This window comes from Ciconia boyciana, chromosome 1 (assembly GCF_034638445.1).
Source record: "Ciconia boyciana chromosome 1, ASM3463844v1, whole genome shotgun sequence".
Classification (NCBI taxonomy): Eukaryota; Metazoa; Chordata; class Aves; order Ciconiiformes; family Ciconiidae; genus Ciconia; species Ciconia boyciana.
The window spans coordinates 189410562-189418118 of NC_132934.1; the positions used below are offsets into that span (position 1 = coordinate 189410562).

Consider the following 7557-nt stretch of genomic DNA (forward strand, 5'->3'; position numbering starts at 1 on the left):
TTTAAACTCATGCTGTAAAATAATTTAAAGATATTGTTTCACAACTGATTAAGTTGCTCTAAGATTACTTTGCTGCCAAAAAAGGAAGTCGTGCCCTGCCTGCCATCACCTCCCTTGCACCAGTTCTAGGAATGGCATGACTGCAGAGGGAGACAGATCAGTCACCCAGGCACAACTGGAAAAAAACAAACTCCTCTTACTTCCCTTAAAAATGCAGCTTTTGGAGAAGTGAGAGGAACTGTGGAGGGACTTACTAAGTGTAACTTGGGTGAAATTTTTGGAACTACCTTTATCAATCATTTCTAAAATAGACAATCCAGGCTACAATACTAAAAGAACAAAATAAAAGAAAAAAAAAATCCATCCACCCGCGAAGACTTTTTTGGAGGAAGGGGGATGCAATTTTAAAATATTTCTAAAGTATGTGCTGGCAAAAACAGTTAAAAAAAAAAAGATCCTGTTTCCTTCTTCCTCATTCCTATACCCAGGCTGCAACCACACATCTTGATCTGCTATTGCAAGGGTTGTAGCGCCTTGCTATGAATTCATTAACAAAATCAATTCATCTTAAAACTAATCCTTTACTTAAAAGTTATACTACCAAACCACAACCCACTTAACTGGTTCATCTGGAAGTATTTAAAAGACGTTTGGATCAGGTGCTTAGGGACATGGTATAGTGGTGGTCTTGTTAATGTTAGGTTTACAGTTGGACTCGATGATCTTAAAGGTCTTTTCCAACCTATACGATTCTGTGATCACAAATTTGACAGAAACCATATCTGTACACTAAACTAAGCTAACCAGCAGTATTTGGTGGACATTTCTTTTTTTGGCAGATATACATGAAATCTATTTGTCTAGCAGGACTCAATCTTACTAAAGTTTTTGGGGTTTTTTTTTGGTTTTTTTGTTTGGTTGGTTGGTTGGTGTTGGGTTTTTTTTGTTTTTTTGGGGTTTTTTTAAGATTTCAGTCTGCATGTAATCTAAATTGGTTTTGGTATTACTTTGTAACAAACAGCATATGTATCCACTTCTGTGAAAGGACCACCTAATTCATACAGAGTCACTTAAGTAACATTTCTTATGAAAAAGGGTTGCAAAGGTTTGGGCCCACAGTTCACTTTGCTTATTCAGTGCTGCTGAAAGGACGTCTTACACGTTTGCAACATAGCTTCTTTGGTTCCAGTCATTCAGGAATTTTACAGAAAAAAATAATAATGAAGTTAAATTCAGTTGTCCCCAAAAGAAGCCCTTTCTCCTCCACTGTCTGTAAAAAGCAGGAGGGGTTTTTGATCTAGCACAACTGAAAACACAGAGAGGTCCAGGCTTAGGACAGCTCTGCTGTGTGATGAAGACCATCCACAATAACCTGGACACAGTAAGTGTTGTGCCCATTCCAGCACTTTGCTCACAGTAAAGAAGTAGTTGCACAAACACTTTAAACTGGGATAAATGACACCGACAATAAAATTAGAAAGCCATCCATCTATCTCTAGATGCTCATTTTGCCCCTGGGCTACTTCCAATTCCCTTAGAGAAGCAGAAATACCAAGTGGCTGCACAGCAAATTAGATGGGGAAAGTTATTCAGATAAAATTAGCTGAGCCAAATAAGTAACTTTTTTTTAAACCCCAACCAGTTCCCTGAGCAATGACACAAATGAACAGGGGAGGGCTGAGAAGCACAGGGAGAAGAGAACTGTCTTTCTTTGCCAGTGCCAATTTAAAAAGTTCAGGGGACCGTGGCTTCCCTGACCCTTCATAATGCCTATTAACAGAACCAAATGCAATAAATATTACTAGGACAATACTGCTTCCCATCCTTGCTCCTCCTATTCTCCACACCTTACTGCCAGTTTCATAGAATCATAGAATAGTTTGGGTTGGAAGGGACCTTTACAGATCATCTAGTCCAACCCCCCTGCCATGGGCAGGGACATCTTCAACTAGATCAGGTTGCTCAGAGTCCTGTCGAACCTGGCCTTGAATGTTTCCAGGGATGGGGCATTCCAGGTTTCCACACCTCTACAAAGTTAGGCGAAACCAACTGCTGATGCAGCACAGTGAACTGGATCAGGAAAAACGAACAGCTAAAAAAAACAGGGTTTTCTTCAGCTAAATTATTTTTCCCACAGAAGGCTGTGACTAAGGACTATTTAGTCCAGAATATTATTTTTAAGAGCCCTATTGTTGAGCCTCTACACCGCAACATGTATTCACCCTGTTTTCTATGGTTGTATTCAAATTCCTTTTAGTATATTTGAAATCTTACAGGTTTCAGTTTTATTTGAAAGCTGTTATTCCATCTACACACAATAATGACTTCAACTTCGTGCCATATGCATCCCTTTGATGGCTTTCATTAGGTCAGGTCCAATTATATGCCAGGCACTAACTCCTTTGCCTTTGTACAGCTGCTACCAAGACCAGCACTAACCAATCAGCCTTACATCAGCTGGCATCACAAGGACAGCTTCCTCTGCGCTTTGATTCAAAAAATAAAAGGCAAATCGAAAAGCAGTTGTGGAACACTCCACAGAACATCTCTTAAGAGGAGTGGGAACATCGCAAGTTCAATAAATCTTGAAGATTGTTTAGAAATTTTTGTCTGCTACATCTTCATTTAATGAAAATACTTTGTGCACATACTTTAATCTGCATGCAAATGCACAAACAGAGCCCATCAAAAGGGTCAGAATACTTTACAACCACTAGCTTTACTTCAGAAAATACCAGTTAAAATTTATTTCAGACATATAGTTATGTTCACATAGAGAAATGAAGATAAAAAGGCTTTTAGGCATCCATTTACTTTGGGTTCCTTTCATCATGTACATCTACTGCCCGGTTTCCAGAGATCTTAGGCCCTTTCAAGTACAACTGTAATCACAGGCTTTCAGATCTTGTTAATTCATCCGAGTCACCCAAAATTAGAGGACACACTTTTAGGCCTTGATCAGTGTATTGTGGTGGGGCTGTGGCACAGCAAAGACAATGCATACTGCTCGACCCAGTCCAGCATTATCTAACTTTTAAACTAGTCCTTTCTTTCTGTGTTCATGTAACTGTCTGGAATCTATGCTGGCAATGAATACTGAGACTGCAAGACAGAAATATATCTAAAAATCAAAATGTTTCTACCACATAAACAGTCTATAAAGATGAAATCCATTACATTACCAGTCTCCAAATGCAGACCTTGAAGGATATGCCAGCTAGTGGATGGTTAAGAGTTTCACCATATTGGGCCAGACTCCAAAACCCTCAAGCCAGTTGGTAATTAACAGACATCTAGGTCCTCCACATGAAAGAAGTCTATTGTTTAAACAGTGACACAAATTTTTCCTTTCCTTTTCATAGCCAGTCTCTGCCTGTGTTTTAAGATTCCCTTAGGACCATAACAGCCTATGATTTTAGAAGCTCCACTTCTCAAATAGACAATTTGTTTGACTTTTAGTTGCCAGGAATGCAAACATGCTTACATCACAGGTAGAACAAAATCATTTTACAGGCTTCTCAGAGATTCCAAATCTCCCTTTTCTTTGATCTAATAGCTGGAAAAATTAATATCCAAAAAGCCTAATTAAAAACTAACATATCTACAATAGCAACAGAATTACAAAACATAGTAACAAAACATACTCAGGGCCTGTAAATAGTCTGTGATAAGTCCAATTAGTAAGCAACACACCTACAGGGAATATTAGTCTGTGTCTTCATAAATAATGATGTGTTACAGCAAAACAGCAAAGGATGCCCCACTGAAGACGTTTTGTAAAGAAGCAATGATCTATGATCTCTATAAAATTGCCTGTTGTCTGATCTGTTATCTTACTCAGGGTAGATTAGATATGTGAAAAACAACAGACTACATATAAACCATACTTAAACTAATCAATGTAATAAAAGAGAACATTATGTTAAAGTTGCATTTTGAAAGAATGAGGTGTGGACACTTATCTGTAAGGGAGTAAGTTAAATCACCAAGAAGGATAACAAGGAGGATGTGAGAGAGAAGGAGCTGGTAAAAATACTCAACCGATATGAAGATACTTTAAAAGAGTCAATAAAACAAAGAGCCAATCCCATCAGAAAAGGACAAAAAGATAAATGAGAATTAGAAAACATTTTCTGGATGCCCACGGCTTTCCAAAGTCTATGGCTTTGACTGCTTTGCTATTTTCTGGAGTGTGACCAATGTCTCTGTACCTCACCCAAGCCTATCTGGCCATACAAAGGAACACCCAAATCCCCATCGCATTCAAGATGATAAAAACATCCCTGGAGAAGAGAACTGGATGAGATAGTTCCTTTAGGACCAGCTTCATCTCCTCCCACTCAACGGAGCCATTTGCGGTCTGCCTGTCTATGCAATCGTTCATCTGAAGTCTCTAAATACGACACAAAAGCATAATTCAGCAACTCAATCAACAGCACCATTCACCAGGACAGTCAGCCCTTTCATTGTCACCCTAACCAAGGTGCTAGCAAATGTGGAACAGGCTGTCCTCACCTCTAGATGCAGTCAATCAGTCCAGGTCTAGACTGTGAAAGCCGCTGGGAGAGCCCCAAGAAGCTTATACGGCTGCTGGAGGAGTGCTGCGGGCAGGGTACTGGGATGTCAGATCAGCATCACTTGTGAGCTTCTGCCACCTAACAAGTCTGGGAAGAACTGAGCTTACTGGCTCACTGGCAGAATTACCTACTATGCTGCAGAAAGCGTATCTTACAGTTCTAGATAAAAGCAAAACCAAGGAAACTCTAGTATGTTTCAGAACTGCCTCCTTAGAGTCATTAATCTTTGTTTTAAGAAAGATCTATTTCCCATTCCTTTTGCTTCAGTTAACAAGCAAATTATATTACTAATTTCTCTTTTGTCTGAGAGGCATGCAGTCATGTGCTTCCAGCTTTTTCCATCACTCCCAGTTGCTAATAAAAGCTTTTGAGTGCTACTAACATTTTATAGGGAATAATACAGATTACACCCGCGTTACCTCTTCACTACATGTCCTCTGCATTCACTTCCTAAAATATAGAAAACTGCAATTCCAGTCACGCTAACATAAAATACAGTTATATATGCATGAATAATGCAAAAGTCTAATTTCAGTTGGTCCTCAATTTCATTTTAGTAGATTCCTTGCATTAGCATCCAGGGTCAGCCTCGGCACTTCCCTGCTCTCTTTTCTGGAGCTAGGCCCCACCGTCAGCAACCACCACAGTGCGTGTTCACTGCCAAGCGCCAGGTGAAAGACCCTGCTATGGCAGATGGAATAAGCTCCAGCAGCTTGCTTGGAGCAAAGCGGCTGCTTTCCGCAGTGTTGCAGGATAATGCCACTGATTGCTTCCAAGTAAAACCTTCATCGTGGTCAGATTCCTAATGCTTACATTTCAATGAATTATTGCTGGAAAAAGGCTCAAGCTCATTTGCTGCTCATGACCATGAAGCATATGGCAACTTTATAATCAAAAAACCCCCATCATTTCCTAACCATATCAGGCAAGCAGACATATACAATCCTGTTATCCAACCGTAAATATCATTATTTAACAACAGTCATTGTTTATGAGATTACTATACCATCTCCACGTTGCTGATTAATGCCTACCACATAGTTTCAAAGCATGTAGGCAAACACAGGAGGCCATTTAGGAGACACTTACTTAAAGAAGGAAAACTTTGTGAGGAAATCATCTTTTAAAATAACTTCTAATTAATACAATCATTATGATGCTGGGCTCCATCTTCTCTGTATTTGGTATATTCATCATATACAATTTGTAACACCACAAGTGTTTCATAACACTCAGTATTCACTTGCTTGTGCCTACATATTAATAATCCAGTAAAATGAAATTACTTAATCTGCAACCATCATTTTATAAAGCTGTGTATTCCAAGAGCAAGAAAAGCTTGTACTTAATTTTAAAATAAACTATCACAGGAGAGAAATCTCTCTTTTTAAAACACAAACTACTGTTTTTATTGGGAGATTTGTCAGCACATGAGTAATGCTGAGCCACCCTGTTCCCAGCAATGTTATTGTTAGTTGTCTCATTTCTCTCTGTAGAGTTAGGCGGTACTCAAGGGCTAATCAGTGAACTTCAAACACAGGCACAGATGTAGGCATGCCTATGTAAACATTTAAAAGGTTTTATAAAAGTACAAAGCAGATGCTGCACATCAAAATCTTCTGGAGGATCCTGGGTCTGACCAGAGCTCGAAGTCATGTAAACATAGCATTCCCCCACAGACAAATTAAATTTCTATCCCCCCTCCCCAAAGAAATACTTTTAATAATATTCACAAGACTGGAAATGCTTTGACAGTTATTGAGCATATTATGTTTCTCTCCGCAGTTTAAAGTGGTGGTAAAAAAAGAAGTGACAAAAAAGTGATGAAAAACCACCCTCCTCACCTTTTCAGAGTGGATTAATTTTTGCCTGTCTGAAAAACCCCTTTACATAGCCACAACACAAACACTTGTGAAGTAACGCTGCTGAAAATTCTAAGGGCAATGTAAACTTTTTTTCACACTTGGAATCAAAAAAGCAGTAGTAATTTAGCACTTCATAGGGTACAGCTACAACCAGCAAAGGCAAATGGCATGGGCCAGGAGTGGAGTTAAGCAACTCCTTCACCTACCAAATACTTTAATTTGGTGGACTGGAATCAAAGGCCCAAACACCCCTCAGTAACTTGCTTTTATTCTCCCCTGCTCCCCACCCGTGTGCCTGCAGCCCCACAGAGCTCAGCCAGCTGCCAAGCCCCTTTAGCCAAGACAACTTCCCACAGAAGCCCACCGACTGCCCGGACTCCACGCCAGCTGTGGAAGCCCCACAGGCACGGGGGGCACAGCAGGCCGCCTCACCCCACACCAGGCCCACACCACACGCTGAGAGAGGCACCGCATCCCCCAGCACCTCAGGCCAGGCGGGCCGAAAACAGCGGCCGGGGTCACCCCCCCAGCCTAACGCTCACCCGAACACATCAGCCACCTCACCCAGCCCTCGCCCTCCCCAGCCGGGCAATACTGTGCCAAGATGGCGGCACCCCCACAGCGCCCAGCCCGCCTCGCCACCGCCACCAAGGGGTTACGGCACCGCCCCGCCCCCACCCCCACCCCCACCCCAGGGACGCCCCGCCCCCTCTCGCCCCACCCCAAGATGGCGGACGCACCTCCCGTCTCTCGGCTCTCCCCCCGCCTCCGCTGCCTCTCCGCGGCCGCACGGCCCCCCTCCCCCGCCAGCGCCGCCCCATTGGCCAGCGCCGCGCGCACCGGCGCCCCCGCCGCAGCCAATAGCAACGAAGAAAAGCGTGCGTCCGTGCGTGAGCGGCCCACCTCCTGCGCACCGCCATTCGCTCGTGCGGCTCGGCCCCGCCTAGCGCATGCGCAGTAGCGAGGAGACGCTGGCGCAAAGCCATAACCCGGAAGGTTGGGCATCCATCAACAAGGCCACTCTGCGCCGCACGGGAGGGGGAGTGGCTATAGGCTCGGCGCATGCGCCTTCGCCCCAGCCCGGCGGAGGGCGGGGCGGTGTGGCGTCAGTGCGC

General features: G+C 42.9%; 1 protein-coding gene across 3 annotated transcripts in view; it reads right to left on the reverse strand.

The window, feature by feature from the left end:
* CAB39L (calcium binding protein 39 like) overlaps positions 1–7471 on the reverse strand; it is a 63760-nt gene extending 56289 nt beyond the window's left edge. The window contains exon 1 of one of the 3 annotated variants that reach the window (XM_072850246.1): positions 7346–7471. The gene's annotated coding sequence lies outside the window, so the exon portion shown is untranslated. Of the gene's footprint in view, positions 1–7182; positions 7201–7345 lie in introns of those variants that run through there. The other 2 variants (XM_072850251.1, XM_072850248.1) reach the window with 2 other exon arrangements.
* Between the last annotated feature and the right edge of the window lie 86 nt (positions 7472–7557).